Source organism: Haliaeetus albicilla, chromosome 25 (assembly GCF_947461875.1).
Source record: "Haliaeetus albicilla chromosome 25, bHalAlb1.1, whole genome shotgun sequence".
NCBI classification, from domain to species: domain Eukaryota; kingdom Metazoa; phylum Chordata; class Aves; order Accipitriformes; family Accipitridae; genus Haliaeetus; species Haliaeetus albicilla.
This window is the reverse complement of record NC_091507.1, coordinates 18,934,426-18,946,046: the sequence shown is the minus strand read 5'-3', so window position 1 is coordinate 18,946,046 and position 11,621 is coordinate 18,934,426. Positions and strand designations below refer to the sequence as shown.

General features: G+C 46.7%; 1 long non-coding RNA gene across 7 annotated transcripts in view; it reads left to right on the top strand.

Moving 5' to 3' along the window:
- The window catches only part of LOC138681895 (uncharacterized), a 36,618-nt gene that overhangs the window by 4,346 nt on the left and 20,651 nt on the right, over positions 1-11,621 (top strand). Inside the window, exons 1-2 of one of the 7 annotated variants that reach the window (XR_011322098.1) lie at positions 5,769-9,273; positions 10,034-10,178. The exons of 1 other annotated variant lie outside the window; for it this stretch is intronic. This is a non-coding gene — a long non-coding RNA (uncharacterized lncRNA). 5 more of the 7 variants (XR_011322097.1, XR_011322100.1, XR_011322103.1 and 2 more) reach the window with 5 other exon arrangements.

Genomic DNA, 11,621 nt, shown 5'->3' with positions numbered 1-11,621 from the left:
TCTCTAGGGCTAGGCTCTGATCTGGGCATGTTTATTCCTGTTTAAACGCTATTGTTCCTGCCAGCCTTTGACACAACAGAAGGGGCGAGGGGGGGCGGGGGGGGGGGCTGGAACAAAGCTGATCAAACCCAAGCAACCCCCAAAGGCGGAGGAATAGTTTTTTTTTCTTCCCTTTAATAAAATGTATGTGACAAGACTTTCTGTTTGAGGTTGTTTTCTGGGTGTCGTCGTCCGTCCGCCCCCCAACTCCCCCTGTGAGCTGAGCAGAGTGCCTGGCTGTGATTCACTTACCAGGGCCCGTTTAGAGAGGTACGTGTCCCCCCCAGGTGGGTGCTAGGGAACCTCGCAGGGCCAGCTTCTCGGGCCCCTGGGCTGCCGGTGGTTGAAGGAGCAGACTTGGAAATCGGTTTTGCGGCAGGGCCTGCAGTGGGAAACAAAGAAGCAGAAATGTTGGGAGCCCAAGGAAAGCCTGAAATACAGAGAGGCATTGAGCTTCCCAGAGATGCTTCAGCTTCCCAGTGGGGGACAGAGCAGGATCCTTTTTGGGCTGGCTCTGTGCAGTCGAGGGCTGGACTGTACAGCCCACGCTGAATCGGAGGCATTGTGTGCAAATGAATAAGCGCGCATTGTTTGGAGATGCTGCTGTTTTATTTGGGGTTGGGGGGGGGGGAAGGAAGGGGGTTAGCTTTTGCGTGCGTGGGTCTGTGTGCTTTCGAAAGGTGAGTGCAGATTGCAATAGTTGCTGCTCTGTTTTTGTTTGTCAAACAGGGCCCTTCTCTTGGGAGAGGGGCATGTGGCGGATCCCAGCCCAGGATTACATTAATCAAAGCATTATTTCCCCAGGGATGCACAGCACAAATGATAGTAAATCCTAATAAAATTGGATCGCTGAGAAATTGAACGCTTAAAGTAATCTGCTCTGCCTGATAAAAACTTCAAATTTATAAGATATTATGCATCCCCACCCCCAAACACCTTAGGTATCATCACTATGTGTGTGTATTACACATCTATCTGCAGGAGAGAAATCACTGCTCAGTTTAACAGGCCCATCACTATTAAATATATACTTATACATAGATATAAGAGTGTGTGTGCACACGCACATGTATTGCACATACACGCATGCGGAGTCATAAAATAAGCTAAAAATCTATATGCACATCACAACAATGACTATGGTCAATATTTTAAGGACTTTGCATGCGCCACCTTTGCTGTGGCAGGTGCTGTAGAAGGCTGGGACGAGGCTGTACGTGGTTGTGTCCCAGTGCTGTAAACTCGCCTGGGGACTCTGTTTTCTCTTTCTTTTTACTGACGCTCACCATGGGCCTCCGTGACGGCACCTGCGATCTCAGCCCCACTAAGAGCAGCTTTGCTTTTTAAAGCTGAGACCACAGAGGTGGTAGGGAAATTAAAAAAAAAAAAAAGCCAAACGTGGACACGAGCATTTGAAGCTGAGTTTAGAAAGCCTTTGAAGGGATGAACTTCAGAAAGAAACTGCCTTGGACTGGGTGGGCATAGTTGAAAGAAGGGAAGGTGTTCCCAGGCCAGTTATTTTGCCTCGGACGTGTGGCGTGCTGCCCCCAGAGCCCCTTGGCGCCGGGCCCCCACCTCCCTTGCCCCTTGGCAAGGGCCAGCGAAGGCCATGGTAGCCACTGGCCACTCGTTAGCTTCAGACCCTCGTTCTCAGTTACTTCTTCTCTGGAGAAGGAAAGTTTGCAATTGCAGCCGTAGGACGTGACAGTAGGCTCAAAGAGACCCACCATCCAGCAGGAAAAAGAAAAAAAAATAATAAATTGCTCCCCCCCCCCCAAAAGACCGCTGTGCTCCCAAATGCAAAAAAGGGGCAGAAAGCATTTCCACTCACCCGGCTGAAACTCTTGGCAAGGCTGCGAGTTTTCCCCGCAGTTATAAATACCGAACATTCCTCCTACCCCCGCCCGGCCAGCCGTGGGACCCCATTCCCCCCCCCTTTTCCCCACCGAGGAGCTCCCACTCGTGACCGTGCCCGGTCCTACCCACTGCCCTGCGGCGGCAGCCCCCCCCCTTGCCCCTTTCTTTCCTGGCATCCCTAGGCAAACCGAAGATGGGTTTATCCTTTTCCCCACCGTGGATTTTTCCTGCCCCGAGTGGGGGGGGGGATGAAGAAGAAGAGCTGAGCCCTCTCCCAGCCCCGAAATGACGCAGCCCCTTCTCCAGCATCAGTCTCCCATTTGGGCTGGCTCCATTTCAGAAGCTGCCGTCTCCCCCCACCCCCTTCTTCCCAGCCTTCCTCCTTCCTCCTCCTCCTCCTCGCCTCACCGTCACTCTCAAACAACCCCCCCCCCAACCCCCCCCCCCCCAACCGCCCCAAACTCCTTCCTCAGGACCGTGGGATGCTGGGGAGCTCTGGTGAGAGTTACCGGTCTCCATTTCCAAGCGGGGAACAGCCGGCAGCGGTGAGGCAGCCGGGGGGGGGGCGACGGGGGGGACGGTTTTGGAAGGGGGGGGGGAGAGGGGGCGGCCCCGCAACCGCGTAAATCCACCTCCCCCCCAATTTTGGAGCACCCCCCCCTCCCCTTTTCGCCCGCCGACACGGGGTTGCGGTGGCTCCGCACCGCTCCGGGCCCCCCACCCCGCTTCGTCCTCCCCCCCCTTCTCTTTTCCTAAAAAAAAAAACCAACCCAAACCCCACCACTCCCCCCCAAAAACCCTCATCATTTCCATACCGTTTGGCACCCTCGCTCGGTATTCCCCCCCCCCCCCACTTTTTACCCCCCCCCCCGCCCCTTCTCTCCCGCACCCCCGGGTGCAAAGCGGCTGAGAAAAAAAAAAAAATCAAAGCTGCTCCCAGTTTACCCCAGTTGTCTTCCCGGGAAGGTTCCGAAGGTAGGGAGGGACGGTGGGATACTGCGCTCCCACCCCCACGCGTGTTCAGGAAGGTGCCTTTCCCCCCCCCAGACCCCCCCCCAACCCCGCTTTCTTTTCCTTAATTGGCTCCATCTCGATGTGCACTTGTTTTGTTTAGCCTATTTTACCATTGCGGACAAGATAGGCAGAAAAAGGAGCGTTTGACTTGGTATGTCTGATTTTTTTTTTTTTTTCCCCCCTCTTCCCCCCCCTTCCCCGAGGTTAATTTGCATTTGAGGTCTAATTCATATTTCAAAATCCTGGCGTTTGAGGACCGGATAGGAACAGGGCATTCATTTCTGTTTCTGAGGAGGAGACTCTCCTGTATCCGCTCTTCTCCGTATAATTTCATTGTGTTCACAAGTGACAGGGATGTGTATCAGTTATTTCACAATTTATTTTTTGAGAGTTGGATCAAATTTAAAGAAAAAAAAAATCTTATTTTTTAAATTGCAAAGGGAGCAAATACCAGGCATTACAAAAGGAGCATACGTTATTAACGATGTTGCAAACTTAAAGTTTAAGGCACAGGTTATATATTCATATAGACCTATTAATCTGCATTCCTTGGGGTTGGATTTCTAGCTCCTGAACATCTGATTTTGATGACAGTCAGAGAAAGTCGACTATACAAATACTGAGGTATATTTATAGTTCCTTACATCTATTTACAGGTGATTTTACTGCTGTTTGCTACTCTTGCTCCAGCGCTTTGTAATTATTTCACTCCTGAAAGGCATTTCATAGGATTAGATGCTGCTCTACTCATTAAAGATTTTCAGCCTGTCCAGGTATAGCTTCCATCCGCATCTCTGGAAATAGTTATGCGGCCATGTGGACTTTATGGAAAGATTATAAAAGATACATGGTCATATAAAAAGATCCTGTTTTATATCCACGGTTCTTTCAGTTCTTTGGATGCGATGAAGAATCCGTCTACGTTTAGGCCTTTATAGGTCCTTTAAGGACTTCCTTCATATATTTTATTCGTATCTATAAAATGGATTTTATTTATATATATAACGATTACATGAATGGCATATGTTGCATAATATGCATATGAGGCATTTCAAGTATTTCTACACGCGCACAAATTTATTTTTCACAAATGTATATGTGTGCGTACGTGCGTGTTTATACACGTGTGTGATGAAATACATGCTGGAAGAGAAAACTACCCAAAATAAAAAATGTTCATAAAGGAAAAGCTGTTAAGGTGGTTCACTGGGAGTTTGCATCTGGTGCCTTGCAAAAGTCACTTAAGTTACAGACTTTACTGTAAATATCTACATACGTCCCCCTCTCAGCATAAAAATATTTGTGTATATATTGGTCCTTCTAGACCTAACTAAACAGGGCTATGAATTATGCCTAAAAAGATGCCACTGAGATAAAAAAACCGTATAAAATAGTAATGGAATACGGAATTTTATATAATGCCAACAACTTTAGCATGATTCTTGGCATAAGCAATTTAGTGCAATTTCATTTGTCTGAACCAGAATGGTATTACAAAGTGGATTAATAGAACATTAGTAGTGAAAAAAAGAAACACTTCTTCCTTTGAAATATGAAGTGCCACTAACTTGAGATGAAACCTGAAAGTCAGTGAATAATATATGGGAAATATTAATATTTTAAATGTATCATATTTAAAATTGCTGTGAACTTAAACAAGGTTTCATATCAAGAAAAAACAAGTAATTCATTTTAGGTTCCAATTTTATATGCAGCATTTTACAAATGAAGCAATTCACGAAAGAAGTGAAGTCAGGTATGTAAGCACATTTTGTTATTTTGCACATGAAATACGGTCATTATGGAATATGAATTTAATTTGGGAAATGACAAAAAAGAACATTTCTTTTATTTTTCTACTGCGCTGCAAGGAAAACATTTTTAAGTAGCTGATTAATGAGATGAAATGAACCGATATGGCCCGTAATACCTGCATGGGCTTTCATACCTCGTGAAACCGCACCACAACGGGACCTTTACAAAAAGTAGGAAGTCAGGTAATGCAATCGTATTTTAAATTTAGAACGGGAGTTGATACAATTCAGCTTGATGTTGTAAAAAGTGAGCCCTCTGGCACTTGGCATTACATTATTTAAAAATTACTCCTGCAAGGAAAGTTAGCAGAAAGAGCGTAGCAGGGTTGAATCCCAGCGCTAAAGCTCGGGGGCAAATTGCGGTGCCGCCGCCTGCCTTGCCCTTGGTTTTAGCGGGGAGAAAACGCAGCCCTTGGTCTTCTCCATCCTCAGTACAAGGTCTGTTGACTCCAAGGACCAGGTACAGCTCAGCCTGTGGAAACCAAACCTTGTGCCCCTCAAGATGGGCCAAATCCTGCTTGTCCCCTTCGTTGAAGCCACCTGGAGTTTTGTCTGGTTGGAATGAGCAGGATCTGGCCCTCGGTCTGCTCCCTGGTGTATCTCCACTGGCCCTTAGTATCAACGGAGGGATGATTTTTGCATTTATTTGATGTGGATGGAGTGGGGTCCCAGGCCCCCATTGCCCTTGCGCCTGAGCCATCTAAGGGTCGGATCCTGCCCGCTTTGGCTCTGGGGAACCCGGCCGGCAATAATTGCAGTCGCTACGTGTGATACGTAGGATCCGTGTGAGTGGGGATTTTGAACAAAAACCATGTCTTTGCACCGATGGAAAGTGCTGGACGCGTACGAGCTTCGTGACGAGGGCGGTTGCGCGTTCTGGGGGGGGCTCGGGCTGTCACGGGGACGGCGAGCACTTCGGAACCGTCTTGTTGAAGGCCGGGAAAAGTCGGCTTGGGCCATAACCTGGTTCCCACCAGGAGCTGGTGGCAGGTGCCACGGAAGAAGGCAGAACGGCGGAGGTGGGGAGGGGACGCGCTTGTCCCCTGCCACGCAGCACGTCTCTTTCTGGCCACTTTTGCCCAAAGCCCTGGGACATTTGCTACGCTTCCCCCAATTATCTCCCATTAATTTCAGTAGCTCGTGTCTTCGTTGCCAATGCCCAGTGCCCTTCTGAAGCTCACTACAGCTATTTTAAATTCAGAAGAACTGTGATGGGGAAAAAACCCCCGCTTTTCCTTTTTAAACAGTTTTACCTTTTTTTTTAAGTGTTTAAATATACATTTCCCTGCTGTGAAATAACCTTTCTTTCCACATTTATACCCATATGCACAATGCTAACTCATAGCAAAACCAACATTTTAAAACAGTGTCATGCTTATAGGATAATTATTAATCTTGTCAGAATAAAAAGCATACTAAAAGTACTCCATACAAAGGTTTGTGCCTTAACGTTTTTGAAAGTTTTTTTTTTTAAGTAATCAGAGATGTCATAACAGAGGGAGAAACTATACAATATATAGCACGTAGTAAAAGTATATGACTCCTACAGGACTATTTAGAAATATACAAAGATTATTTTTTCTCCTTTTGGTTAGCAGACTGCTTGATGAAAAGGTATGTTTTTATTTTTATTCCTGTTTGTGTCTTACAGTTCTATGAAGACAATGTGACACTACAAATTCCAAATTTTAGTAGCTATAAATGATATAAAAATAAGGAAGAAAATGTTCATGATATGTATCTGGAGGGATAAATACACAATAATCATGCAATCTGATAGCAGAAAGAGTAACTATTTGACAATAAAACCAACGCTAAATACAAACAGAGTAATATTGTTCTAGTGAGCAATATAGCAAATAAAACGATACAACAAAAAGACACTTTTGAAACTCTCTCTATGTTTAGATCTTTTCCAGTCGAATGTTAATTTTTAATGTTTTGTGATTGAGATACGGTTAGTGAACAAGTTAGTCAAAACTTTTGTGTCTTGATTTTCGTATCTTGGATCTACAAATCCAAACCTGTAACCTGTAGCAACCCCACTTAACGTTAGGAAGGTGGTTTTGCTGCTCGTTGCTTGGGTTTTGCTTGAGATCTGATTTTGCATACTCTGACCCGTGTGCTGAAATTGCTGGGGCGTGTGAGCAGCGTTTGTAGGGTCATCTACTCATTTTGTGCTTTTTCATACTGGGGGTTCATACAGGCACAGGAAAAGCGTACTGCAGGAACTGGACTATTTTTTCAAGGGTGTTGGGCACTTATCCCTTTATTTGACTTCAGTGAGAACTGTGAAAACTCAGAATTATTAAAAAAAAAACCCAAACAAGTGGCCACTTTTCTTTAGAAAGTCAAATGTGGCCATAGGAATCTGACTTCTGGTATCTCTGGCTGGAAAAAAAAAAGTAAAATGCTATCGCTGGCAATTTCTGTTTTTATCTTTGTATAGGTTTAGCATCAGCCCTATGGATGTAAAGCACAAACCTACCTTTCCCCATGTGGTAGCTGTTTGCTTTGCCTTTTCCTTCAGAGAGGTAGGAGAAATGGTTAAACCACGACCACCCTGAAAAAAACAGACGCCAATAGTAGAAATTATTGCTCGTTACTCAATTCAGAAAATAAGAAGTCTGGAATCTGCATAGGGTGAATTTAATGATTTTAAGTGCCGACGTTTTGACTTTCTGAAATTAGGATCGTAGCACTGAACTCTTCCAGCTATTTCTTACTACCATTAGGTAAGAATAAGATGCAAATTTTAAAGACTTGTTGGAGGGACAGCTTTCTGCGCTGTGACATGCTGAAACCTAAGGAAAATATAGCAAACGTTTTGAGGAGCAACCAATGGCTGGGGAGAGGAGAATATGCCGTAGACGCCTCTGCACCGGTGAACCTCGTAGCAGGTCGCGTGCACCTGGGCTTAGGGGCTCCTCTTCAGACGAGGAGAAGCAGGAGAACCAAACCCCATGACTGGTTATCGGTCAAAGTCCCCCCAGTGCAGCACCGTCAAGTTTCGGGCTCAATTTTGGCCGGATGGCATCGAGCCAAAAGCGGGAAAGGGGCCCCATCCGAAGCTCCGCGCACCCCCGGCGCCCATACTTGGGGGATAATTTCTTTGTCAGCAAGCGGTGGGTGAAGTCGTGTCCCTCTTCCCAGCAAAACCAGGGACAAGGGGGGCCCCCCCGGCAGGAGCTGGGGTCCCCGGGGTGGGAGCTGTGCCCCTCTTTGTCGTGCCAAACCCCTAAGGATGGGGCTCCCCTCCGCATCCCGGCCCCAACTTTGCTCTTCGGTTTCATCTCTAACCGCTCTGCTAGGTTTTGATTTTATTTGAAATCCTGGCTTCGTCTAGAAATGATTGGGCTGTGCTCAGCACCGGCTGTCTTGATAGGTTCGAAATTCCTGGGAAACCTCAATACTGGCATTTTATAAACACAGTAAGCAAAGCACGCTGGAATATTAATGGGTGAAACACATTTTTAAAGGGGCACCATCACTTTGTAATTTCATCTGTTAAAATAGATCAGCTAGGGGCAGTTTGGGGGAGTTGCAGCCAAGCCACAAGTGTTCTTCGCAATTTAAAGCTTCTGCATTTTAATTATTTCTTTTTTCTGCCCCTGTGAAAGATCCCTGGAGACAATGGGGGCTGTGACACTGAGGAACAGGTTATCCTGACTGTGCAGGGAGCGCCATAAAAACCACAAAATGGACACACAGAATAAAATACAACTCCCCACCCCCTCACCCCTTCCCACTTTCTCTAATTTCTGGCCTTTATAGTAGTTATGTTACATCAGCAGCGCGTAAAAAGGAAAAAAAAAGCAGACGGAAATGTGGTCCCTAAACTGACAGAGCCTCTTTAAATTTGCTTGGAGAACCATCTCAGGAAAAAAAAAAAAAAAAAAGAAAAAAAAAAGACATACTACACTGTTCTGGATTTTATTTGTTTAAATGCAAATTTATGGAGCTGGCCACCCACCAAAAATTGGAGAGTTTGGTACTGCAGTTGCTTTGGTGTATTTTTCAGCATTGTAATGGGCTACAGGGAGACAAAGGAGAATATGAATATATGGCAGTTGATATTTAGATTTGGGTGACATTTTTGCTTGTTGTAACTGTCATTTTTAAAAATCCATTTTCCTTCTATCACGCTATTGAATCGCAGCAGACGTTGATGTAGAAAAGCTGGAATTATTTAATAACCAAAATTAGGAGTGATTTTTGTACTGTATTTCTCATTACCGACGTCTCGACTGATGGGGAATCCTGAGGTCCAGGCTAAACTCGCCCATGGGGTAGAAGGGGCCATTAAAGAGCAAGATGATAGACGAACCTCTTCCTCACCCCCTCACCCCCCCAAAAAACCCCCAGTTTCTTTATAAAGCACTAGAAAGCAAACCCTTTCACAGAGCATTGAAAAGCAAGCTCAGGCATGACACTACTATCACACCTTTCACGGTATTTTTTTTCAGGAGGCTGCCCCCTGATTTTAGTCCAAAGGAGCTGCTTTTGGGAATTGGGTGTCCAGCTCCGGTGTTTGCCTGCTGAGGAAGAGGTATGCCCTTTGTCCCTCACCTGCAGATGGCTTGGATGCTTTTACTTTTCCGAGGCGAGCACTTCCCAGTGGGCTGCATTCAGAAAGTGCTTTTCATAGCATTAGTACAGACCCATGTTACAAAAGAATATTAATCTAATACATTCCAAAATTCAAATATGTGTGATTAATAAGCATTATTATCTATAAATAAGGCTCTAATGATACTTTGGCAGTGTTGTAAACACAAGAATCAGAAGCAATTATTGTCATTATTGTTCTGCAAGTACTTTCCATGAATACCAAATGGATATTACTGTCCAGCTCCTTGGCACATAGAAATCCTGTAAAGAAACAGTTGTCACTCAGTTAAGGTCTGGCCGGCTGCTGTTAACTACGTTTGTCTAAAATGCAGTGTACCTAAAGACAAAGCCCGCAAGTTATTGAAAGCGAGACGATTGTTGATTTAAAAAATTCTTCTTTGTCTCTTGCAACCCCCCAAATGATGTCAAATAAAGCCTGTGAGAAAGTTTTCGCATCCTCTGAGATGAACTGTTTGTGTGATGGTTGTGATTAAAAATGGAAACGGACCCTCTGCCGAAAAAGCTGCCCTTCTTTGTGCGAAACCCACGAAGGTGAGAACGTCCCAGCTGAAAGGTGGCGTGAAAATAACAACAAAGCCGCCGCCCTCCCCCCAGCCGTTAGAGATAACCCACGGCTGGTTTTTCAAGGATGCGGGATGAAAGGGGCATTCATCCCCGTCACGTTTACCTCTCCCCAGTTTGTACAGGTCCCGTAGACTCGAGTCACGCCGGTGGCGGGGTCCCACTCGCTGTGACACCTCCACTCGCCTGCCTTTGGCGGTGTCACCTCCCTCACCGAACCTCACCGCTTTAGACGGCGCCAGCCAACAGCAGCATTTTGTGGTGGGTGTCATGTTGTTCTTCAGATGCCAGGGTGTCATCGCGAGCGGGAACAGTGTGGGTCTGACTCTCCGAATCTGCAGAAAGAAAAAGAAAAAAAACCCAACAAACCCCAAACAGTAAGCTTTACTTTCCAAATGTGTTCAATTCTTCTTTCCTCTCCTTGATATTTGGGGCGTGCAGCACCCTATACCATGTGGTTTAACATTTTGTTCTCTATTTGTAGGTCAACATTTCCATGATTAAACTTCATCCTTTATTCAGCCTGTTCTGGCTAGGCTTTGCAGCACATGTGATATAAGCTGTTTTCACAGCTAGTAGGCCAAATCTTACTCTGGATAAGGGAGCCAAACATATGTGACTGAGTCAGACACTTAAATCAGCTCCCTGGTAAATGGGAGATAACTCCAGGTGCAGTGTTGAACACTGAGAACCAAAAAAGTGGGAAGGGTGGCCAGCATTCCTCCGTGTGGGAAAGGAGGCATCCTATGCACACAGACAGTGAAATCATAGCCCTGCCCAAATTTCGCTCTCCCACGTTCGCCTGAGGGTACGGAGCCCTCGTCACCGAAGTCACCGGCGAGCTCTCCGTTGACTTTGGTGGTCTCGCGATCGGGCCAGCCTGGGGCAAGCTCAGCTGGAGCTGGGCATGGGAGGGGCTTGCGCTGGAGGGGGACGAGGTGGGAGGGAGCGAGGCCCTTTTTGGAGAGCCCACCTCGCACTTACGGCGTGCACGAGGTGGTTGGTGGGGGGAACGTGGAGCTCCCCCGCCTACGGCACCAGGTTTCTTTCACTCGCCCTCTCTTCATCGCCCTTACGTTATCTGGCTCATTTACTGAGCGAGACCGGTGACTCTTCTTTCACCTGGTGCCAGGTATCAGTTGCTCTATCGCGGGGTCGGACTGGGCGACCTCTCCTCATAGATCAGGGGAACAATTCCTGGAAGTGCTGGCCGCCCGGGGCGAGCGTTACCCGGCGCAGTAATCCTCGGTGCAGAGGATTTGCGTTGAAGGACTCTTTTTCTGGCTGCGTGGCCAGCAGCCCTCCTTCTGTCCTTCCTTGCCATTGCCTGGTAATTCTGGTAAGTAGAGGGAAGCCTATAGGGCTTGTTAGGTGCACACAGAAGAGCCAGATGAGCAGGCGGGTGTCATATATGATCCAGAGCTGCTGTATCATTGCTGGGTGACGTTCCTGCTTTCACCAGGGCTGGACTGGTCCTGGCTGTTGGGCTGCTACGCGGCAAATACCGGGGTTGACTAGGGTGAAGAGTGCAGGAGAGCTCCTGCAGCAAGGCCAGGGAGAACACGTTTTCCTCAAACGGGCAAGGCCGAACCCATAACGTTGCAGAGAGAGGACTGGGCTTCATGTATTATTTGGTGCTGAACTGCGGCATCACACAAGGGAGCTGGCAATGAACCGTCTCCCTCAGAAATAAGCCCTTCCAGA